The sequence below is a fragment of the Trachinotus anak genome, unplaced genomic scaffold (assembly GCF_046630095.1).
Source record: "Trachinotus anak isolate AG129_WGS33_773 ecotype Australia unplaced genomic scaffold, CSIRO_AGI_Tana_v1 ptg000020l, whole genome shotgun sequence".
NCBI lineage: Eukaryota > Metazoa > Chordata > Actinopteri > Carangiformes > Carangidae > Trachinotus > Trachinotus anak.
This window is the reverse complement of record NW_027273871.1, coordinates 6,187,619-6,213,768: the sequence shown is the minus strand read 5'-3', so window position 1 is coordinate 6,213,768 and position 26,150 is coordinate 6,187,619.

Here is a 26,150-nt window from a genome sequence, read left to right as displayed (position 1 = left end):
AGTGATTATAATGGAAGCAAAAGAGAGAATCATGTGATATTATAAAGCAGCAAAACATTGGTCTTTAACTCTGGAGACTGCTGTTTGTTTCCTGTTTCAAACTGTTAGCCAGTGTTGTTGCATTTAACTATGTCCTCTAACCAAAACCACAATCTTTTCCTAAACCTAACCAAGCCTTTGCCATAGCATTGTGGCATCAATGTCTTTACATTTGTATTTTTATATTGTTTTTATATTTTTTTTATTATACATTTCATTATTACTACACTGGTAATGTGAATTTTACACATATTTACTTCAGCATTGCCCTAATGAATATTATGTTACACAAGGATATTCAAAGACATCAGTCAAAAGTAGTTTTCCATCATTTGTTATGGTGACACATGATCAGCAGCACATTGTTAATGCAGCATATGGAGTTCGTGTTCAGTTCACATGGTTTATGGTTTCACAACAACACTGGGGCACATATTTGTCAAGGCAGAGAACACAGACACAGTCTTGTCAAGGAAAATCATGTCCCTGCCTTCACGAGGGAGCACCACGCTCACTGGTACGGTCTCACTTAGCGTGGTGTACTCGGTGCGCACACATTCACAAGGGCCCTGAGGTGAACTATCTGCTGCGTCTCTCCCACATCCTTTGACATCCAGCTGGCATTGTCCTCTTGTGAATGCAGGGATCTTCATTTCTGCACACATTAGTCCGACACCGTCCCTGATGTGAAGTCCACGATCTGCCAACGCAGAGTCTCCAGGCAGTAGTTTATGAAGAAGGCCACTATTCTCAGTCACTGACTCAACCTCCCCAGCCTATTGGAAACGAAAGCGATAGTTCTGTGGTGTGATGCCAATGAGATACTGTTAGGTGCTCTCGTGTGAGTGGTGGGAAAATGTGTGTGCTCCAGCTCGGATTTGATGCTCTGTCAATGTTCATTTCACAGCAGTCCGCAATAACGACGCAGCAACGCGACTGCCAGAAGCAGCAGAAGAAGGTGTCTGATGCAACTGTGACTGAATCTGCCAATCCAGCACGTTAAAGTTAAGAAGAGCATCTGAAAAGGCCAAAGTTTTTCCACCCGTCTGTTGCGGTCAGGAAAGAAGCTGAGTCAGCGCACCCATCAAAACAGCACAACATGGAAGCCCAGTGCAGTACTTGACCTTCACTTCATTATCTTTCAATAAATGCTCATCCATCATCTCCTCCCAGTTGGACATGCCTGGAAAACCTCCTTGAAGTGTTTATATGTATATCAACGCTTCAAATGAAACACTGCGAAAGTGTAAAAGATGGGACCTTTAAGTTATTTAATCATCGTTTGTTTGGTGATTTGTTCCAGTAGAGGACGTAATCTACAAACATCATCATGGTTAGATTGATAATTTAGCTGGAAGTGAGCGAGAGGACATCGGTGACAATAACCACTGTTGATGAATAATAGCAGGAGCTGAGTGGAGGATAATGGACAGTCTGGTTTGTCCACCCTGCTGTGTTCAGGCCTGACCAGCAGCTGTGAGGGACAAATACAAAAAAAGCACAATGGGAAGCACAGAATCCTTAATAACCATAATGACCGTCCCTGTTCTGGACAGCAGCTTATGCATCAATTTGGGAAGCGGCTGGCAGGCTGACCCGAGCCACACAAACAGCTTTGACTCTGTGAGGCTTAAAATGATGGTGACGCCACAGCTCCCAGGATTAGCTGTTCCACCACCTCTGAGGCCAAGTGGGCTAAAAATAGAGGTTTTTGACTGTATGAAACTGCAGGAGCAGTCTTTACATTTGTATCTGTATATTGTTTTTATATTTTTTTATTATACATTTCATTATTACTACACTGGTACTGTGAATTTTACACATATTTACTGCAGCGTTAAACTGCATGAAGCTGTTGTTGCAACAAAGTCTTCTAGAAATGAAGATAATATGCAACCAAGCTAAACTGTAGCAGCTAACACGGTTTGTAGGAAGAGGGAGTTGTGACCTGATTATTTTTTATATTAACATAAATGAGCATATGTTGTTAATTTATATACATTTTCTAACTAAATATCTTTTTATGGTTCTGTTTAGACTCTCACAGCACTTGGTTAAGGTTAGGTTAAGATAATTGTTTGGTTTAATAAAGAGACATAGTCCGACTCACCAGATGTAGGATTTAGGTATAATCCCTACTGGGCACCCATACCAGGCTGCATCCTCCTCCCTTTCCACTTTGGATTCTACAATCACACAGTCGACATATGTCTCTGCTGTTTTGAGACATTTTCTTTAGGGGGAAAAGTTTTAATGACAGTGCTCGCCTCCCTTTTTTGCAAATGTTCCCCTCCAACACTATTTTGCAGTGGCACCATCACTGCATCCCTGGCTGAGGACTGTCCAGGATGAATGTGATTGGTTTTAAGAAATACAAACAAGCCAGAGCAGTTCTTTCCCCTATAGCAGAATGATAATGGGCACAGCCAAACCATTCTCTGGGAATGTGAGGCTACTTAAGACACGTGTTTTATTGACTTTTAACAAAAACCACCATCTTTCCCTTACCTTAACCAAAGGTTTTATGGCCTAAATATAACCACACACTGGACACAGGGTAGAAACTCTAGTGTCAAAGCCCTTGTCCACTGCTGAATGACTTCCATGCGTTATAAGCTTCCTATGCACAGAAAACATGCTTCCAGTAATCATAATCCAGGCTGCAATCATGCTTCCTGCAAAGTGTATTTGGCAAAAATAAATTAGAATATTAATGTTTTTTCTGGGAGAAAGGGTTGAGAAATTGAGGAGGCAAAGAGTTTGTATGTTTGGTTTTATAAAATGATACAAATCCTCCAAAGAATGGATTATGGATGTAAGGAATGGATTCAGTGTGGGGTCAGCTTTATATACAGTCCCAGTATGACTCACTGGTTCTAAACCTGACTCTATAGTGGTTAAAGCCTCCAAATTCAAGCACACAAGTTTCTAGAATTTAAATTCCCTGATCCTCCCACACTTGCAGATTTCTGTCTTACACATTGTTCCTGAGAAAACGTGTGAAAGAAACAAACAACACGGAACAACTGCTGTGTTGCCCATTGTTCAAATTGAGTTTGTTTTATTATGTTGTATAATTTAATTGGTGTAGTGAGGTTTAATGTTTCATACATACACAATGGGCACAGATCCAGTGCTGTGGATTTGTTTGATATGATCCACAGAGATTGACAGACAAAGGTTGTTTTTTTTTTATTCATCTAAGAAAAACAATGGGACCTGCTATGATGAAACGCTCCTTAGTTTAAGGTTTGATGTGAATATACAAGTGTGTCAGAACTGTCACAGCTCATGTTTTTAATCTGCTTGTCAACTATTATCCACCTCTTCTATGATTGTAAAGCAGCAGACGCCAAACATTTGACATTGTTTTGATTTTTTATGATTGCACATTAGCAAACGTGAATCCATAAATATGGGATGAGTCAGAGTCTCGTAAGTCTGAGCGGGTTTAGTCCAAAGGGTCAAGTGAACTGAGTTGCTGTGCACACTTGTATTTTAATATTGTTTAATTACCCGACCAGGTAAGACAGGGGGGCCTATTACAAAAACTAATGGTGAAAAGTAAAAGACTAACTAAACCACCACACCAAATTAAATACTAAAACTCTTTATTGAACTCTCTACAACAATTAATTCTCCATTATCCCATTGTTCATGACAGAGCGCTAGTGTTTGCTAAAATGAGATCATATGACATTTTATATTGGCTATGAAATGTCAAGTTAGCATGGAAATGAAAGGGTAGACTTGAGGATGAAACATTAGAAATTCTGTTAAAATTAAAAAAAAACTTAAAAACCTTGCCATTGAACATTCAAAACAGTGGATATAATCTGTCACACACACACACACACACACACACACAGATTTTAAATTTCTTGAGGAGGTGATGTGACGTTTTGAAAGATCTCAGTTTTTTCCTTTTTAATCTCCGTTCTCTGTTTATGAGGCGGTTACATTTGGAGGTAAAACCCATCATGGTATCATTTTGAGACATCTGTTGGTATTTCTCTTTGATTTACACACACACACACACACACACACACACACACACACACACACACACACACAGTGAATCCAGAGCACAGCATGGCAATCCGTTAATTACACAGCTCCCAAAGTTCAATATTTCTGAGGCCATAACTACAAAAGGAAAGAATGAAATGTATAAATAATGAATGAGCATTCTCTGTGATTAAAGCTGAATATCAAACCAATCAGACAGTCATTGCAGCAGCTATCTGATTATCATTCTCAGATTTTTTTTTTTTTTTTTTTTTTTTTTTTTTTTTTTTTTTTTTTTCTCTCCCCTGGCTGGAGTGATTCTCACTTTTCTCAGCTCACCAGGGGAAAACAGAAGTGTAGACGAAAAAAAAAAAAAAAAAAAAAAAAAAAGAAGAATAAGCATGAAATATTTGTTATTCATGAGTTCGTTTTATTCAGATTTCCCTCTGTGTGATATCTCGGCCTAATATGGTTTTGTGCAGACGAGTGTCTCGAGTAAGGTTCTGCAGTTGGTTTTGTCTGTGAGGGAGACAAAAAGATGACTTTGAACTGTTTGCACAGAAAGTACAAAATAAAAAATAAAAATAAAAAAAACCCTCTTTTCACACTTGCTCTGACTCACAAGGTCAGACACACACACACACACACACACACACACACACACACACACACACACAGTGAGGAGAGTCAGATGTGGGCCTGCATCACTTGGCTTAGATGAATAATAGATAGCAGCTCAATTTAAACACTTTGTTTGCACTCGAGAACCTCCTCGCCTCGGTCCTCCCTCAGCACATGCCTGTCTTTCTTTGGAACAAAAATATATTTCAAGTCAATCAAAAGACTTCAGGCGGTGGCTTTTTACTCTTCCTTTCCTTCCTCTGTCCTGAATTGAACCCTCCTCTCTCTATTTCTCTCCCACCTTATTCCATCTTTCCCTCCACTCTCTCTCTCCACCCCCTCAGTTCCTTCCTCCCTCTATACATGACTCAGGAAGTGTCAGGGAGAATTACTCTGATGTTTGCATATTTTGATGAGTTCATCACATCATGATTCATATCATTCAGATGGCAACTTACTATCATTTTCATAGCTGATTAATCTACCAATCATTTCTTGATTAATCTCTGTCTATAGAAAAAAGGAAGATTGTGTTTAGAATTCCCCACAGTCCATGGTGACATCTTCAAATGTCTTGTTTTGTTCAACCAACTGTGTAAAATGACAATTTAAATTCAATGTCCTTTGTTCATCTATCTCTATAACAACATTACAACACTTGCATTTTTTCTTGTTTGAAGAGTCATATTCAAAAAGATGCAACTTTGTCACTTGGAAAATAAATGTTAAAAAAAAAAAAAAAAAAAAACAACTCTAAATAAGATTTTAAACAATATACCAGTTAACTATTTTCTGTGTAAGGATATGGTGTAGTCACACCCCCTCTGAATGTGTTATAATGTGAGATTCTGTTCTTTGTTTTAGTATCTGGGACGGTGGCGTGTGCACGTTAAACCCTCCTGTTAAACTGTTGGCCCTCCCGACATTTTTATAAAGACACAGGAACTGCCAACAGGTGAGATGACACAGTGCAGTATGCAGTGTTCAGGTGAAAGTGACCCTGTCCTCCACTGAGGAAACTAAGTTTTTTGTCTAAAGAGACTCCGATAAAGAAAGATCAGACCAGAGCGCAGGCTATGAGGACAAACGGCTCTAATCCTGGTCAGCAAGTGACCCCTCAAAAACATCCAAGAAGTTTAAGTTTTTACCGGCTCCATCAGTGCCTTTTCCTGCTCCTTCAGTGCCATTTGTGTGGCAGGTCCAAGTGGACAAAGTCCAAGTCTAAATTTCTTTCCCAGTCCAACCATGGAGCCAATACTGGTCTGGCTTTACCGAGATAAATAACCCCTAAGAACTGCTAAAGGGCTCCAGCTTGACTCTGGCTTTCCTTCTCCATGGATACATCATTTATACATATCTGTAACATAAGCTGACTTGCTGTTTCCAATGTTATGAATTTGTTTGACAAATGTTGCTTATGCTAGCTGCTAGGAAATGCTAGCGTGGGCTAATGGTTATGGCTGTTTTTTGGCTCTTGTATACGCAGTAAGTTTATTCAGTTGTGCTTCTTGTGTGTTTAGTTGTCACTTTCACTGGATTTGGTAAGATCTTGCTAACTGACAGGTGTGGTTTGTTTTGGTCTGAGATGCTGGTTGTCTAGTGCAACATCTAATGGCAGAAACAATCATTTAGAGAACCTTTAATAGGCATTTGGTGAAATGAGTGAGGCTGGGGAGGGAGATGTAAATAGGACTTTAAAATTCTCTTGACATGTTCCTGTCACATTTCAAAGTTTATGCCCATAATGTAAATCCCAGACGTAAACTCTAAACCATGATATCAAAGTTGACTCTCCTTATTTATCAAACAGTAAAACTGCTCATAGTGTGTGGCCTATGGATATTTTATTAGTTCACCACATTTAAAGTGCAATTTTCAATACCATGAGCACCACAAACAATACTGTTCACCTAAATTATACTGGAATGGGATGCAGAGACAGATGTCTCACAGTCTGGGTAAATAAAACCAAAACTACAGCCGCAGGGTTAGATAAGGGGATCCGTGTAAAGATTGGTGTTGTCTGTAATTTGAGTGGCATGACATGCATAAAAGATGATGCATGTTGTTAGAAACACCACAGCAGTAGAATCTAACTAGAAATTCAATTGAAAATGTCCTGTCTCGTATCATCCACAGCATCCACCAAGCCCACTGCTGCTGTCAGTTCTTCAGAGGCTGATGAAGGTATTAAGGCAGCAGTGGGGAGGAAATAAGTTAGTAAATGAGAGGAAGGCTGGCTGTGATCTGCTCTGTATGAAGCAAACAATGCTGAGAGAGGATGTGAAAGATTGAATTTGCTGCAAATAGCGCTCAAGGGTCTTTATTGTAAACATTGCAGATCAAGACGTTTTCTTGTTTACCCCATACCCACGCTCAGATCATGAAGTTAAATGTAGAATCACAAATATCCTGACTGCATTTCCTCCTCGCCCGAATAAAAAGCAGCATCACTGTGTCTGGAGCCATCAGCCGAACTGGTGACACTCATTTTCTCCCTCACCATACATGCCACATTAAATCCACTGCCTCACAGCGTCAATATATGATCGCATTACCTCAACTCACTTCTATCACATCAAGATGTAGATGGGAATCTGTTTTTTTTTCCTATAAGCTAACGGTGACATCAGCAGGGATGGAAGTTAGACTCATCCACTCACCGATAATATTTAAAAAGGAGACTATAATTAATTCAATACATGCCACATCACTGTGACAACAGGTTAACTTAAAAAAAAAAAAAAGTCTTTCCACATTAGATGAAATCATCAGCCTGCAAATTAGAAAGTCACGCTGTGGCCATAGCAACAACACATAAATCTGCAGGTGACGGACCACGGACCACACACACACACACACACGTTAGCGTCCTAAAGTTGTAATTAGATTTCTGACTGTGCTAAAATGAAAAACAGTTTTAATATAGTAATCTATTGAGCAGAAAGGCTGAGAGTCTGCAGCTGTGTGGCTTTGAGTGAACATTTCCTGTTTTATTCTTTAGTCTGATTCCTATTAGCTTCTGCAACAGTGATTGCCAATCCTCCTGAGGTCCATATAAATATCATACATACACAGACAACATATAAACATACAAAACTACTGACACCATGTAAGTTTAATTTAGATAAATTAAACAAGACATGTACTGTTAATCATTTTGTTTTAGACATTAACATTTATAAATTAAACATTTTTCACAAAAACTGTACTATGAAAAATTTATAGTTTTGCAAAACATTTGTCAGTCAACTTGCAGTACATTTTCTGCCCACCAGGGGGCCTAATGTTGGGAACCACTGTTCTAGATGACCCAGGCTGACCTGTCTAGTTTGGTGACTTTGCTTTAGACCCGTCTCCACCAGTTATTTCGTAAAGAGGTCTGGTTTTCTGTCTATTAATGCATTACAGACAAAAAAAGTCATAAGGCAAGATGTTCATTTAGTTTTGACAGACAACATGACAGACTGAGGTGCATCTTAGTTTTAAATGAGCGGTGAAGAGCCAGTCTCGCGGCCCTATTTTGTGCAAGCTGGAGGAGTTTTTGATTCCATGCAGAACTGTAGGTGTGAAAGAACAAGTGAGCATTTCCTGTCACTGTTTCACATTAAAAGCTGTTCCACCCAACAGTAGAGAAATGTCCTAAAAAGCACTTGTTAAAAACAGATCACATTATTGATGACCTTCACATCACTGATGACTTAACCAAATGCCAAAAGCAGCAATTCCATCCTGTGGCCTTGTACCAGGTACTGACATATGGCCAAATGGATCCGCCTGGAGTTTTCCACTTTTTAAATGCCAACACATCTGTGACACGACAAGCAACACGACACAAGATGTTCTTACAAGCTTTAACAGAAAAAAGGTTTTCTGTTAGATATATACAGGTGAACGTGTTCAGATAGAAATGAGTCTTCAACATCTCCCTGTACATTTTATACAAAAGGAAAAAAAAAAAACAAACAAAAAAAAAAAAAAAAAAAAAAAAAAAACCCAAGAGCGAGATCTGTGACATTAATTGATTGAATACAGTTTTGGATGTGTGCAGACAAGACTCAGTGATTCAAGTAATTGTTCTCTTCAGTGCATATCCAATTTATGCCCTAATATCTGTTCTTTGTGTGATATTGTTATTTCATTCTGTGCATCTATTCTCATGCTTTTCCCGAAGGGGGAATAATGAGAGGCACCTTGAAACAGAAGTGTAATGAAGGAAACATGTGAGCTGTATTTTCCACTCACGTAATCCTCCGCAGAGCAAAGCAAGAGGTGTACTGCCATTATTAAAAGCACCTGTGTGCATGTGTGAGCAAGATATACACAAGAGCAGCACATTTCATATGAAAAAAAAAAGTTCTCATTGTTACCAGGGGAAACTTTAGACTGAATGCAAATGTCAGTTTTACACTGAAAACACGGACGCCTAAAGAAAGATTCATCAGTAAAAACAAATCTGTACGAGCCTGTAGGTTTGTAACAAAACATAATGAGATAATTGTAAGCACAGCTCTGCCCAGATACAACTGTCTCTTAGAAGTTACAGTCATACACTGCTTCCCTTTTGTTTTCCTTTCATTTGTCTCACTGTACATTCAGACCAAAAGTGGCGAGAGTTTGTGGGCGCTCTGTTGTAGCCCCCTAGCAAGTTAGTTGGGAATGCTTGGTCGTACAAACTTTAAAGGACTTGCAAAGCAAACAGATAAAGGGATCAAAGAATCCTTGTGCTATCCATTCAAGTAACTGTAAGCAGAAAGAACCAGGTCGTAAAGGATGGTGAAACCCACCACCACATTTATCAATATCTTCTCCATTGTGTTTTGGAACCAAAGTTGTAGAAAGAGCCAGAGAAAACCTTCTTTACCTAATATTAATGAGTAAGTGGAGCTCTCTGCAGTTACAGTATGTTGATCAGCTCAGTAATTAATGTTTTCATTTGCTTTAATCTGTATAAGAGACTTGAGAACAACAAATAGTCCGGTATATAGCTCCCACAAAGCTATATTTAAAAACAAAAAAAAACAAACCCGCAGCAACAGAGTAATTAAGGTAACTAAGCACATAGTCATAGGGAAAGATTGCAGTGCAGTTAGTCAAGATTAATTACAGGTGGGTCAGATGTGAAGTGATGCCACCACCCGGCCTCCAAACCCTTAACTTCTGCATAAAGGACACACTAACTTCCTGCATCAGGATGAAAGATCTGTGCTGGATGTGCCATGTGAGGAGCAGAATCACCCGCTGTGGATGTGGACCCTGAGGATAAAGGCTGAGTTTACAGTGTTTGACAATTGTTATTAAACCAAACATATTGTATAAGTAGTAACTTCATCTTTAACTGATTCAAGCCCTGCAGCAGTTTGAGTTCACTCAGTTTCACCTTTCACTGCTGAGCGTCAGGAGGTGGTCGCTGTCCGTGGTCCTGAATGTGACACAGGCAGCACTGGAGGTTTGCTACTGTCGAGCGACTTAAAAACCACCAGCTCATTTAAAGAGGGAGCGATTGCTACATGCTACATAGCTGACTTTAGCATTAACAGCTGTTCACTAAAGTGGTCTAGAGGAGGCCAAAAAAAAAAAAAAAAAACACACCACACACAAACACAAACCCCCCCCACACACACACACAAAAAAAAACTGTTGCTCCTTTTTTGGACCGACATTTCAACCGCCAGAGCCATTTGTGTATTTGTGACTCTGGTGATGAGTACGTGGTGAGCTGTGCCCTTACTTGTGTTAATAACAGTGTGTTTGTCTGAGTGAGCAATCCTGGGTTTTGCATTTTTGAAATGTGCGTGTTTCGTGTGTGGGACCTGCCCGGGCTCTGTGATAAAAGGGCCAGCTGCCACCTCAGCTCTCTGCCACATGGAGCCAGACCAAGGCTGCTCCTGGACGAAGAGATTAGAGAATAAATGACTAATAACTGGGAGCCAGAGGGACACACAACAACCTACTGTTACTGTAGAGACAGACAGGGAGGGGAGTTGAAAGGCAGATAATAAAAAAAAAAAAAAAAAAGTCAAGGAGAAGAGGTGGAGTCTGGAGGAGCATGAGACTCCAGGGTTTAACGGTGTCCGGATCCACTGCTGACAATTTATCAGGCTCTCCTTTATTGCTTCCTGTCTGCTTCACCACCTGCTCAGGGAAAATTCAGGAGCTCTAAACAACGACAAGCGTCTTCACAGGGAACCTGTATCCTGACTGACAGCAGCACGCTGGAGAGAAAAGCTGTTTTTTTTAAGGTTTGTTTTCTTCAGTTGATTTAAAAAAAAAAAAAAAAAAAAAAAAACCATTTAATCACAGCTGTTTGTGATTTACCAGAATTTTTTTTTTTTTTTTTTTTTTTTTTTTTTTTTTTTTTTTAAAAATGCATCCCACTGCTTGTCGAGAGCATTTTGTCTTTTGTCCTATTTTTCTAACCACAAAGCTATCGTCTTCCTGTGCCACAACTACTATTTTTGATAACGAAATACTTAGCACCTGAATCAATAAGAGGGAAAATGAGATTGTAAGCAGAACAGAAAAAAAAAATATATATATAATAATAATTATAATAATAATAATAATAATAATAATAATAATAATAATAATAATAATAATAATAATAATAATTATTATTATTATTATTATTATTATTAATCCAACAATCCTCAGGCCTTTTCAATGATTAGACAGCTTCTCTTTGTGTGACTCTTCTAATCCCTTTCACTGGAGAATGAAGGTGCTTTCACACCTGCTGGGTTTGGAGCACTTCGATGGGAATCTCAAGCCATCTGGACTGAATTTGGAGGAATCATGGTTCAACTGTGCTGTAGTGAAATCAGAGTTTTTAACTGCTCAGTTGCAGACATCCTTCACAATCATGTTATCATAAGTTGAGAAATGTGCACAAGAATCAGGGGCTGTCTAAACTTTAGATGCACTGTAAAATTTGTTTTCCATGAGATGCTAAATGTTTTTGCACTTCACTCTTTCAAATTAGTAGTATTTTATTTTTTCAGTATTTATTGTTGAGCTGCTGCTCATTAAACATTCTGGTTGAGTTCAGGGAAACAGGATCATAGCTACAGTTGTTAAATGTCCAAATTTGCTTTGGCACTGGATGTAAATCTTGAGGTGACCAATCTTCTCATAGACATGTAATAGGCACTACACTAGGCATGGTGAGGGGTGGGGGGTCTGATGAGTATGGAAATGTAAATTATGTGCTATGGCCTTCACAGTCACCAGTGCTCAACCCAGTTGAACCACCACCACCACGTCGGCTGTTCCTTTCATTTTGTCATCCCTCCATTAACTCGTCTACACTGGATGTGCTCAGAGACAGCACTGCTGAGCACTAGAGTCATTTGACACAGTCCATGCACAAGCAATAAATAATGCACAAGTCGAAAAGAGACTTGAAAGATGTTTAGGGTGCAGTCATGCAGATATTGTGGACAAGCTGCATGGAGTAAAACAGAAATGCGTTCAGAGACACATGAGTCTCAATTTCATCACCAGCCTAAAATAAAGATTTGGTTGCTTTTTCAGACAGACAGACATTCAAGTTTGTCTGTGCCCAGCTTTGGTTTCATCCTTCCCTTTCATCGAAAGTGATCCAGGTTTGTTGAGAGAGTCTGTCAACAAGCATCTTTGTTGCATGTCTCCTGTGGTGCCTTATAATCACAGCTGCAAGACTAATTACCACTGGAGGGACAATAAATTGAAGAGAACATCAGTTATTACCCTGGGAACTTCTTCCAAACAGTTCTGCTTTTATTCTGCACTCATTCCACATGAAGTGGACCTTTGACAGCAGCCACATGTGGAACAAAGTTCCTACTTTGGGTCAGCAGGACAGAACTGGTGTAGAAGCAATGTTTCTGGCTGATAGACACATGAAAGCAGAAGTGCCGCTGACCGTCAGTTTCCCTGACAGCCACATCTCACTGCTGTTTACTTCCTGTCACAAACTCCCTGAAGAGCTGTAGCTGCCTCACTGTGCTGTGAGAGGTGTGTGTGTGTGTGTGTGTGTGTGTGTGTGTGTGTGTGTGTGTGTGTGTGTGTGTGTGTGTGTGTGTGTGTGTGTGTGTGTGTGTGTGTGTGTGTGTGTGTTTCAGTGAGACAGTGTTATTGGCTTTTAGAAGAGAAGTCTCATCTTCTCCTAGATTACATTTTTCCACCTTGTCCTCACTTTGTAGAGCTTTCTGCTTATGAGCAGCTTCACCAGCATCAAACAGCCTCTCCAGAAGGTGGTCTGTCTCTTCCCCTTTGTTCCTTCATCCATTTATTCAGTCACTTTGTGTCTTCAAGTCTCAGAGGTGGTGAAGTTGTGATCCCACTGTCTGGGCTGCATCTTTCACCGGGAGTGTGTGTTGGTGCATCAAAAATCACAAGGCGTGAGGTTTTAAAAGCAAAGTTTCCGTCTCTTAACTTCTTCCAAGTTCTGCCCTCACCTTGAATGGCTTTTTGTGGGTGTGATTTATTTTCAACCCGATAACAGTGTTGTACATTACACCATTCATTAAAGTTTCAGTCTTCATTTTGTGTCTCAAATATTTGTTTTTCTGTGAGGCTTCAGAGCAGTAAAGCTATTCAAATCTTCCAAACATCAAGACTGAATTCTAAACAACCTCAATGACATTTAGTCATTTCTCTTTTCTAAGTGCTTCTATATTTGGTAGTTTGTTTAAAGCCCCAAGCCAGATATTGGTTTAAAGGTTATGCAGTGTTTTGTCATCAAAAAAAAAAATAATAATAAATGTGTAAAACAACAAGCAATCTCTTAAAAGACCCCCCCCAAATGAAAATCAAGTGTTTAACCTTGATAGTGTCCCCACACACACACACACACACACACACACACACACACACACACACACTTCGACATCATGTCGTGTATCATGATACACGACATGATGTGTGAAAGTCAGTCAACACCATGACTGAGTGTTTGACAGTCTCATAACAGCTTCAAATGTCATAACCTAAGGAACCAATCCTGTCAACTTGTGGGGATGTGTGGGTGGGGCAAAATAAACCCAAAACCTTGCAAGTACAGAGGGCCAGAGTTAGCATTACCACAACCAATAACACTGTCAGATACTGTCAGTCACGCGCTAATAAATAGCATAAAGATATAAAAGATGCTAACAATGCTAACCATTCTTCTCGTCTCTGGTCTCAGACTCCTCATCTGAGTCTGGGTCTGACTGAGGCTCAAACATGGTTGAGTTTCCTCTAACATTAACCGTCTTCATACACTCTGTTCTTTCACTGGTCAACCTAGCATGACCAGTGGAGGTGGTGGGTGGCGCTCAAGTCCTGATCCAGAATTGTTCATTGAGGAATTAAGAGTAGATCAGCTTCCAGCCCCAGATTCACTTTTTATGTGGGAAAACGATGTTAATCAGAGTATTTTTACAGAATTTCAAAACATGTCTGGAGAGGAACTTTAAAAAGGCGAGTCTTCCATTAGTCACTTTGATTCCTTTTGTTTTGCCTTCTTTTGTGCTTCGACAAAAAAAATAGGTGGCATAGTAGTTGTTTTTGGCTCATAACACTTGAGATGGAGAAAGACTCCACTTAACACCATTACATTTTCCACCTTGAACTGCAGCGTAGTTTGCTCATTCATTGTGTAGCAGGCTTGAATTTAAGTGCTGGTTTCCAGCTGTAGCTGTATTAAATCTTTATATTCAGCTGTAACCTGATAGGAACAAAGTGCTGGTGGCAGCAGAAAAATCAAAAATAAAGGTCAAAAACAGATGGAACATAAGTTTATAGACCTGTGACTGTAACCTCAGTCTGTCACAGCCAGACGGGTTGGTGATTTGCAGTTTGGGGGGGAAAAAAAAAAAAGTGGATGTCCCCAAGATGGACCAAAGGAAGCATGATGGTAATTAAAGAGACAAAGCTGTGGCAAAGTTAAGAAGAAACTTACAGTATTTGTCATTTTCAACATTTAACTGGAGGCTCTCTGAATGTGGGGGGGGGGGGGGGGGGCAGAACAAGTGGTTCTGCCAAAACAAAATAAATTAATGTTACAAAACACAGGCTAGCTCATCTCCTCTGAAAACAAAGCCCAACATGACTTACAATAATTAAACTGGGGAAGCCATCCTTTGAACCTAGTGTGTCTGACAAAGGGCACTGGTTCATATCATAACACAACACAAACTAAACAACAAAGGTAAATGATCACAGCAGCAACAGCTCATTCACAAGTCAGTGGTCTGACAGAAAAACAGTCATGTGCTTGACATCTCCTTTTTATGTGGGGGATTCAGGTTACTGATTGGTTCCATCAGATTCAAAACAACCAATGAGGTGATGGGCTAGGCGCTGGCAGGTGGGAGCCAATCAGGTGGAGAGAGAGAGAACATGTCATAGCAGGAACAGCACAGGTGAAACACATTTCATCAAGTGTCTCAGTAAACTGTGCCAGTGAGGCAGCATGTGAAGCATTGGGACCTGGGCACCAGCTCAGCTCAGTGGCTTCTAATGTCGTCAGATACATCTGTGCTTTTCCTGCTGTGGCACACAATATCAGCTGTCCAATAAAACTGGACTAGCACTTTAAGCAATTTAAACTAAACATAAGTTTCATTCAGAACATGTGAAACCACCTCTGGAGGTAGTTTCATCCATTTAATCTTGAATATGTCGTGCATTAACACTACAGGAAGGAAAAGGCTGAATAAATACCTGCAGGGACATCAGCTGCAGATGCTTCCAGGGCTCCAGGATGAGTTAATGTGCCTGAAAATGACATGAGTCATATGCTGCGGCCTTCACAGTCACCTCAGCTCAACACAAGTCATTCATTTCTTATTCATTTCAAACTCATTATTCATTCAACGCCTAAACTCTGCTGAGCACCGAGCTGCCTCAGACCCGAGACACCTGCAAACAAAGAATGTTTGCAGTGATGTGACGTGATGTTTGTCCAACACTACAGTATATGTGCATGATGTTTAGAAGTGGCTGCGCGTGTGAGAGCTGTTAATACACTCCCTTCAAACTCTGCCTGTGCAGACTCCTGGTGAGGATCCTGTCAGTTGAACCGACGGTGTCTCAATTCACATACTTCCACATTTCACAGACCAGTGGGTGATGTCACAGTGGGTTACCACTTGGCATCAAGGCAGAATTCTACAACACTGGAAAGTTACAAAGGTGGCAACTATTTTCTCTTTCACCACAATGATCATGAGGTAATGGGTAGACACACAGCAATGATGGTACCAGGACTCCACATGTATCTGATTGGATAACAAAGTGTTGCGTTGGAGTAAAAGTTGAGCCTGGTTGAATCTTTTTTGCCTTTGTCACCAACAGCACAACTGAAAAACTGCTGAAAAACCAGAGATGAGTGAATCCATTTACATTTCACAGTCTTTGCAGCTATTAACAATGCAGTAAACATGGCTTTTCTTTCCCGGCCAGCAGCCAAATTCTGCTGAAATTCAAGTATTGTTGTATATATTCACCACCCTACCCCAGAAACCAACCATTTTACTTAAACAAATACACTGAAATGAGCTAAATCTAAGCTGATGTGAGTCTGCCAGAGAAGGAGGGAGTCAGAGAGAGGCTCCACTTGTTTGACGGTGGGTTGAACATTAACTTGGCAGCGGTCCTCAACAGTTTTTGTTGGCATTTTATCTCTCCATCTTGATTCTCACCCCACCCCACTGCTCTGTGTAGAAACAGCACAATAACATATTGTGAGTGGGCGTGAGTGGGCAGCATTCCTGCCATTATTGGCATCTGCAGCTGCTATATCACGCTGAATAGAAAACCTTTTGTAATTGAAACTGATTGGATCTCAATTACGTTTGGGATTTGGCACTTTCCTCTGGTGATTTTGGCAATTTCACGTGGGCGGCAGCGTCTCCTGTGAAGTTCCTCACTCCTGATTTTACTGTAGCTCTGTGAGAACTGAGGCTGAAACATGAGCCATGAAAATCAATAAAGACCTCCTGCTGAGGACGCTGACAAGTTTGTTTTCTTTTCTTTCTGTGTTTAATTTAGTGAAAAGTCTGGCTGCTTTGATCAGCACTTTCAAACCCCAACACAGCCAAATACAATCCCTCACTTATTTTGAAATGCAGACTGTTTGGGTGGGGTGAATTTCTGGTAATAAGTTCTGTAACTGTTACTGTAAAACTAGCAGCTGTAAAATAGCAGCAATACAGAGACAACAAGGACAACAGCAACAGTATAACTAAGTTATTGCCTGCAGACGAACATAATTCAGCTGGAAGCAACATGAAATGACATTTTGATGTTGTCTTGCTTCCTCAGTACAGTGTAATGAACTGAAAGTGAATTGTGTAGCTTGGCAGTGTGCTTGTATTAATCACATTATGGGGACACAGTCACATGTCCCCTATTTGGAGACAAAAATCTGCCCCCCCATCAAATAAATCATTCCACATTAGGACTTGGACTTTGTTTGGAGTTAATATTAGTGTAAGGGATGTGCTCAGTCATTTAAACTATCGTCATCATTCATCGAAAGGAACAGATTGTCCTTCTGTTAAAAAAAAAAAAAAAAAGGGGGCCTGTAGGTCGTTTGTCAGCAGGTTGTTATGACCCATTGTCAGGTTTTGTTGCTAAGCGACATCTAGTGGTCGTAGTAATGATGACAGGAGCAAAGGGAAAAGTGCGGTGACGTAGTTTATAGAGCGACAAAGTCCACGTCAGGAGGAGGTTGGGGTGGATGGATGAATATGACACAGGAGAGCGGTGTTCGATTCCCGTGTGAAAGTAGCAGTTTATGTTGTTTCTATTATCCGTGACTGTTTGTTGTTATTATTGTAACCATGACAACAAAGATCGTCTAATGTTGAGGAAGTACTTATTCTCACCATCTTTTCCTAAACCTAACCCAGCCATGACTGTTAATATAGTAATCATGGCAACAAAGTTCTGGTATGCCGCTGTCAGTACAGTCTGCTTGTTTATTACTGCAACCATGACAACCAAAGCATCATGGGGATGCTATTTCAGGAGACACTCTTATAAATCCTATCAAAGGGTTGAAAAAAACGACATATACAGTTGTTGAGGTTGGAGGAAATGTTAGAAAACAAAGGACAGGAGTCAAAGCAATGTCTTGGAAGTGACCAGTTTAGAGTGATTAGTTTGCTTTGATTATAGATTTGGGTTTGTTTATGTGACATGTTCTGTCTTTACACTGAAAAGAACTACTTAAACACCAAATGTGGATTCATCCGCTGTTGAAAATAGTCCCCAACAAATGTACCATTTACTCTTGTTTGAGTCACATTGGTTAAAAACCACTGTGTCTTATGTCTTCAGCAGGAACCAGCAGGCTTTGAGTCATGGATGTACATGAGGTCTGTCAATAATACTTATCTACAAATTCTTTTTTTTAGGTTTTCTGACACCATGGCTCTTAATAACTGGACGTCTTTCACAGACACTGATGTCACAAGCACAGACTCAGGAAAAGCAAGGATGAAACATCTGTGATGTCACCTACAGGTGTCTGAAAGAACATCTTTTGGGTTTTACCACTCACTGCCAACCTGGGAGATACTGAGGCAAGAAAATCCTATTTGGTTTGAAGAGGAGGAAGCCTGAGTGAAGCTGATGGGCAAATCCCAGCCGCCGTGACTGGCTGTGACACCTGTCAGTCTGGGGGGAAAAAAACCAAAACCTTAATATGATCTTGATGTCATTCCAATCACCAGTAAAGGTGGACATCATGAGAAACAAAATGAACAAATGAAGTGATAAATGGTGGAAAAATATTCAATTTGTACTTTGGGAACTGAAAGCAGAGGCCGTAAGATCATTTTAAGGCACTTTTTGTGTCCTGTCCAACTCCAAATAGTACACAGCTTCATCTCCAGACACAAATCAGGATTTGAGGATGATACACTTTGCTTTTTGTTCTATATGGTCTGTTTTGATGCATTTGGATGGATTCAGACCTTTTCGCTGTAGAGTAGATGTAATGAGGACAGTGTCTATTCACTGAAGGAGCTCTTGGAGTCTTTAGCTCAGTGACCTAGTTGTGTAAAGCACCAGGAGGGTAAATGCTCCCTAACCACATCCAAACTTGCCTCAGTCTGCTTGTTAAGTCGCGGTGGCTGGCAGCACCAGCGGGAAAGACGAGTCGGCAGGGACACGCTGTGACTGCCCCCTCTGACTCAGGAGTACAGTTACTGTTTGACAGAGCACATGGTTGGACGGATCAGCGTGTCGTCGCAACGGCTGACAGCAGCTGCGGCTAAGTTCAATTACTGGAAAAGGACAAAGTGAATGGCTGCCTGAAGGGTAGTCGATTTATTCAGCTACCTTTGCTTTGCCTGAGTGAATTCATGGGTCTATGGTGCAGAGAAGCACAGAATCTGGTTGTCATTTTGGGATTTTTATCATTCTGGAGAAAAGAAACTGAAAATGTGGTGGCGGCAGCTAACAAAGTCCTCACAGATGCAAATATGCCTGCTTATATTGATGAGTGACAAATGCAAACAGCTGACATTTCTAAACACAAATGGAAGTTATTTAGACATATTTCAGAACATGTGTTTGGTAGAAATTAACTTCAGAGAAGTCAAAGTAGTTTGAGAAATTTCTATGGACATTTTGACTTATTTCTTGCAGTGAGTTTGGTTTTCTATTGGAAAACTTTATTACTGTTATAGCAATGCTGATTAACTTTCTTTGTGTTTTTCTTATACAAATGATGTTGCATCTTAACAGCATTGTGCTGAAACAAAGCTCTGCATTTCAGCTGATGGGTTAATGGGTTAAAAAAACGCACCATCTTCATTTTCAGTCAACATATACAATGTGATCTTTATCATTGCTGTTCTGTGAAAACATCAGCTTTTAAAAATGTAAACTTTTTGTTTTGAGCTTTGTGACATTACATCTTGTTAGCTACATTTTTTTTTTTTAATAGTTAAGTTAGCTTAAGATATTTAAGAACACCTAGTCCTTTGGTTTATCTAAAAAAAAATTACATTTTGAGATACATGGTTTTCTTGGACATCATTCAGTATCTTGTATTTAATTTTACCATTTCAGTGCTATCTTTTCTCAGTTCTTGAAAGTATACCTTTAAAGGAGCTATATGCAAGGTTTGCTATAGCTACAAAGCCAACATTAGCATTAGTTCAACCATTAGTTCACCATCAAACTTCATTCCTGTACTCGCATAGAGCTGTCTCCACTGGTGGAAAGCCTTTTGGTTTTTTTTCTATTTCTATTGCTTCTTTTCTTCTACTGAAGTTAGCATTTTGAGGCATTTTTTGCCTTTATTGACAGGACGCAGAGAGTGACAGGAAAGGGGCAGGGAGAGGGGGAATGACTTACTTCTCTTTTAAGATTGACCATGTAAGCTATGATGTCATTTCACATTAGCCAACAGTAAACCAACACAACCTAAGGCTTGTTGTCATGAGACTTTGTTGAGACAAGCTGTATCGCGATTTCTTGTTTGGTCACATGTTTTTATTACCCTCTGCATCTTACAACACTGGTGCTGATATTTTTTTTTATCCTACTAAACTCATTGTTGTCATGTTGTCATGATACTCTGAGTTTCTAAATTCTCCCAGACGGGAAGAATCTACCCTTTGACTTTAGTTCAGGTGTTTTTTGTTTTTTTGTTGTTGTTTTTGCAGATGCACATGCTGTACCACTAAAATATAATATATATGTCAGTGGTGTATGGAACTGGGGCTCCTGTGATATCAAACAACTGACACAGCAAACACTAAACTAAGCACAGTTCATGCTCATCTTTGTGATGAGACCCAGAGAGATGCCGCCCCCTGATCCTGTCAACCATGTCCAGCAGCAGAGGATGATGATGAGGAGGAGGAGGAGGAGGAGGAGGAGGAGGAGGAGGAGGAGAAAAGGATGAAGGCTGCTCCCCACTCGCGCAGCTCTGCGCTGATCTGCTTGCTGTGTGTCTGAAGAAGTGCCATATCCTCCACTGGGGACCCTCAAGCTTCTCATGTAACTCACTGCAGAGAAAGAGTGACTAAAAGAGGAGAGAGCTTCAGCTCAGGTTAGAGTCCTGCAATCACATAATCCTATTTCTGCTTTTATTATAGGCTTGGTTCAGACGGGGCCACTTTAGTAGGTCAGGGATTTTAAGGGTTAGATGAGAGATTTTTCTTTATATTCATCCAATCTAAGGACAGTCAAGGAGAAAGGAAGAGAAATGAAAAAAGACAGAAGCAGAGCCACACTGTGTGTTTTATTCAACCTAGATCCTAGATCTGCTGTGGTTCGAGGGAGACAGGTCGGTCATGTGTGCTCTGAGGTGACCAGAGTGACTGTAAATGAAAACTGTGCTCGCTGGCGTAGAAATCTGATTAAGAGCATAAGGACAAAAGTTAGAGAAGAGCTCACTCAGCACAGGATGAACTGAAGGGAAGTTTGGATCCTCCTGGTCAAACGTTACTCCAATTCCAGTAAAGTTTTTACTTGAGTTAAAGTACTTGAATACCTGCTTTTAAAAATACATAAGTATTCAAAAGTACATTTTTATAAGGCAACACTTTGTTGTGTTCCACAATCATTTACAGAACCTAATAAAATAATAAGCTTGTATAATGTGATAAAAAGGCAATAGAAATGGCAGGAATTTGACTCCACCCCAGGCCTCCCTCACAAACCATCAGACTGCTGATGTCGTAGACTAAACCTATTTGTTGATTTAATGAGTATCAGACTAGTTATACATTTGGGAGGAAAGTTATCTAAATTACAAAGGTTTGTGACTGACCAACAAACATGAAAAAAATTACCATTTCCACAATTATTAAAGCCGAAATCCCATGTAGACCATAATTACATCATGTCAATAAGTTAATAAAGCATTACGTGAGGGACAGTAGTTTTCCAGTGCGCTCCCTCTCTTTTCTAACTGCTCATCAGCAATGGTTAATTATTATCATTGATGACAGTTATCAAAGGCAAAGTCGTCGTAGAAAGATATGGCAGCGATGGTATGGACACACACTGCAAGCTGCAGCAGTTTTGCGAGGTAGCCGTCATACGTCTCACTTCTCCCGACGGGCCGTCGCCACTGGAAAGACAAAAAGACAACTGTCTGTTTGAAAGTTTATCTGGAATTAAATAAACATTACACACCTCAACATGCTCAGTAAACCTGGACGTGGTTGGGTAGTTAGTTCAAACACAGCAAACATTTAAAATGTTTCAAACATGGACTTAAGATAAATCTGTGGTGCTCTGTATCTAACGTAGCATCGTTAGGACACTGAAAGTTCAAACTGAGCTCTTCAAAAATGCAGCAAGTACAACATGACTGACTAATTTTTTATTTTTTGTAAACGTATCCAAAAAACATTAATGCTCAGTACAGATTATCAGTACAGATAATTGAAAAATTATACCTAGGAACTCAATTAAATGTACTCAAGTAAACATGGTGGTTGTTTCCTTCTCTCTGGATGAAAAATAGGAGATGATTCATTTGTGCTGCCTGAAAATAAAATAAAATAAAACGCTCTTCAGACACCTTGAAGTCTGTGAGAATGATGTGAGCTGTTGTCATGGAGAATGCATCCTGCAGAATAATGAGAGCAAAAAAAAGACACGAGGAAGAGGCTTGAGCACAACTTAAGGGTGAGGCACGACCCTGGGCTTTGATCTTAAAGTAAGACACAACTTGTCAAACTTGAACAAAGTGAAATAATCTTTCAATCTGCACTTCATCTCAGCAAAACAGCAGACTGAGTGACTCACGTATATCTCAAACCGGAAAATGGGAAATTCTTGGCAGTTTATTTGGTGAAGACTCCCCTTTGTCTTGGTTACTGCCTTTTTGTTTAGTTTTAAACAAAACCAGCCAAAAGAAATAAACAGTTTTACAGTCAATCAACCAGAAACGCCACGAAACTTCACTCTGACATAAAAGACATGCAAGCAGATCGAGTTCCTCCAAACCACTGAAAGATTCTGACAGATTAAAATAAACACATTAAAGAAACGTGCTGGACATTCAGACTCGAAGTTTGAACAACAACCTGACATTCTGTGGCATAAATGTTCATCCTCTGGTCCTTGGTGGCCATGTATTAGAGTCAGGTGACTGCACCCTCTTCAGGCAGACAGTGGAGCTAGTCGTGGCAAGAAATAAAAAACCTGCAGGAAAAAAAATCATATGAAAAACAGGAACTCCAGAATAAATTCTGGCATTCCTCTGGCAGTAAGATGGGACTGCACTGGCATTGTAATGACCACAAAGATTGGCAGGTGCAGGTGCAGGTGCTCAGTGCATGAATAATCTGGAAACCATTTTTCTGTGAGGCCGTGCTTCCACAGTCAAACCCTGCAGCTCCTGGGAGTCGAGCTGCTGCTGAGATGCTAATTGGGTTTTGTCTTCCTCTTTCCGTCTCCCATCCATGCTTTGTCTTGTGTGGGATGATCAAGGTCTCCATTACAGCCGATTCATGGCATGTGGGAGCAGTGGGGCTAATAATGAATTTTTTTAACAGCAGACAGACGGAGATAGAGTTCAAACAGAAAAAGAAGAAGATGAGAAACCAAAGTATCTAGTGACAGAAGCACAATAGAAATGCAGGAGAAGTGACAGCGGCGTCACCAATGGAGGATTAAACTGTTCAGAACCATTAGAGCCATTTGTTAGGACATTCCAAGTCAGGTTGTGGTGAAAGATTCTTGTAGATAAGAGTATAATGACTTTAATTTGTTGTCTGTCCAGATATTATAATTAAAATACAAAAACTAAGACCAAACCTACAGAAAACTAAACCAGGGTTGATCTTACTACGATAAATAGCTGCTGTATAATTAAAGCTACACAACAACTTCAAATATTCCCATTGTCCCAGAATATTTTTGTTTCAGATGCAGAACATCACTCAGACCATAACAGTAAAGCTGTCCTTTTAAATGAGACCATTTATTTATTTATTTTACACGTTAGCAGATGGATAATCATCAAGGCTGATGAACAGCTCCTGTGTGATTCAATACACACTGAACAACCCCCCCAAATATACACACATTTTATAACCACCCAATTTAGTACAGATTGCTCTCTCTCTCTTTCATAGTACTTGTACAATGAACACCATTATATGCACTGCACACACACACACACACACACACACACACACACACACATACCCACCACAGCAGCTTTAATCTCAGGCCTCCACAGAGAAGACTGCAGCTCCATTACTGCTCCTGAGAAAGAGACTTTTCTACATCTGAACCTGTTGCTCTGCTCCGTCTCTGGGGATCACAGCTGAATCCAGCGCTGACTGCTGAGGTCGCTTAAAGTCACAAAAGCGTCTACAAACCCCCCCCAGTGAACCTCCCTGAGGCACGAGCCTCCCTGAGGCAGGGGGGATGTGAATAAAGAGGGAAAGGGAGGAAGCTGCAGAGCAAAATGCATCTGATTAAGGAACTGAGCAGGTGATTGCGAGCGATATTCTGCTGTTATAAGGTTACACTTTAGTTCCTGTTTCCCCTGTTCCTTGCAGTTTAAACACTGCAGAAATTTTACCGCTTTGTAAACCGTCAGTAGCAGAGTGGTCTGACTCACTGGATGTAGGCTGTGGGTATAAACCTGCCACGGGGCGTCTGTTCCAGGCAGTGCTCTCCTCCCCTGCCTGTTACCGTTGTCAAAATCCCCTTCTCTACAGGAAGAACAACAACCTATGCGCTGAAAATACCAAGTTTAGATGAAGATTTGGATCATGCGCAATCACACAGTCGACGTACGTCTCATCTCCCCACATGCAAATGTTCCACCAAGACAAGTTTCCCTCCGACACCTTGCAGGGGCACTGTCGCTGCATCCTGCCCAAGATGATTGTGGTTTGTTTAAAGAAATGCAAACAAGCCAATGTTTTTTCCCCTAAAGCAGAATGATGTTGGGTGCAGTCAGACCAGCAATGCAGATTTACCTCTGACTATGCAAGACGGGTTAGCAGAGTGACCGCCTGCTGCTAACACTGAAGCTCTTTAGCCTAAATGATAAACCACTTGCAGTATGAGCACTGTCAGCAGGACACCACTGTTTGTATGTGCCTTCAAAAGGGTTTTCTCCTCAATTAAGTTTCGGTTTAGACAACTAGAGCTACTTGAAGAAGATAAAAGATCGTGGTCATGGTTAAAAGATGAACATATACTCCATAAACACCTCCGAGGGTGTAGAGGAGGAAAACTGAGACTGTCCTGTAAATAACAAACCCACAGGTCGTCTGTCAGCAGGTTATTATGACCCATAGTTAGGTTTTGTTGCTAGGTGACATCTAGTGGTTGTAGTAATGATGACAGGAGCAAAGGGAAAAGTGCGGTGACGTAGTTTATAGAGCGACAAAGTCCACGTCAGGAGGAGGTTGGGGTGGATGGATGAATATGACCCAGGAGAGCGGTGTTCGATTCCCATGTGACTGTAGCAGTTTATGTTGTTTCTATTATCCATGACTAGTAACCATGGTGACAAAGGTAGATATGCCACAGTCCACGTGTTAATTATTGTAACGACCTGTGTGTTTGTTCAGGTTGGAGGAAAAATGAATTTGTAAACACAGTTCATCACTGTAATCCTTCAGGGTGCTGCACTTACATGCTTAGTCGCTGTTAACGTAGGCTCGTACAGAACCACAGCAAGACGAAGCTCTTTCTGTCTCTGCCTTTAATTTACCTGCTGAGCACCACATCTCTTTATGGAGAAGAGTAATCTCACTCTCATGGTTTCTTGCAAGCTGTTTGTAAAAGCCTGTTTATATTCATTAAACCTCCTTATTCATGTCGGATAAACATCCCCGTCACCTTGCTCTGAGGCAGAAACACAAGACAGAAGAGGAAGGTAAAGGCTGAGCCTGATGATGAAAAAGGAAAGTTGGAGGAAATGAAGGTCGGGAAGAGAAGCAGCGAGCAGACCAGCAGCTCCAGGCGAAGCTCAGCACAACAGCACAGAGCCACAGTAGCTGTTTGAACCTGTGACCCAGAATAATCCCTTTAACCGCATGACTGCGTAAAGATGGATCCTTTTTTTTTCTTGTTTCCTCCCCTTTTCTCCTTAACACAGATCTCATATCAGTAGTTTGTGTTATCATAAAGTGCAGCTGAACTTCAGGGCTCAACACTCATCAATTTTCATGGGTTTTAAAGCGACAGTGCTGTGAAACAGATGCTTTCCACGGGTCTCTGGAGGTTTCACGTGATTAAAAGAGACGCAGCTGCGGCCCACTGATCACAGAACAGGCTTCTTTGACTGGAAAGTTGCATGTTTGAATCTGTAGGAGGATGTAGGAATTTTGGGAATTTCACACTAATTATTCTATTCAAAGCTTCATTTGATTTCAGCACACACTAGTGAATGCAGAATAAACTGAGGATGGACGCTGTGGGTTCACACTCGCCTGCACTGTGTGCTCGGCTTAATCACATTATGATACATTTATTCAGGTGTGCTTTGTTCATTAGAAGATGAGTTGGCG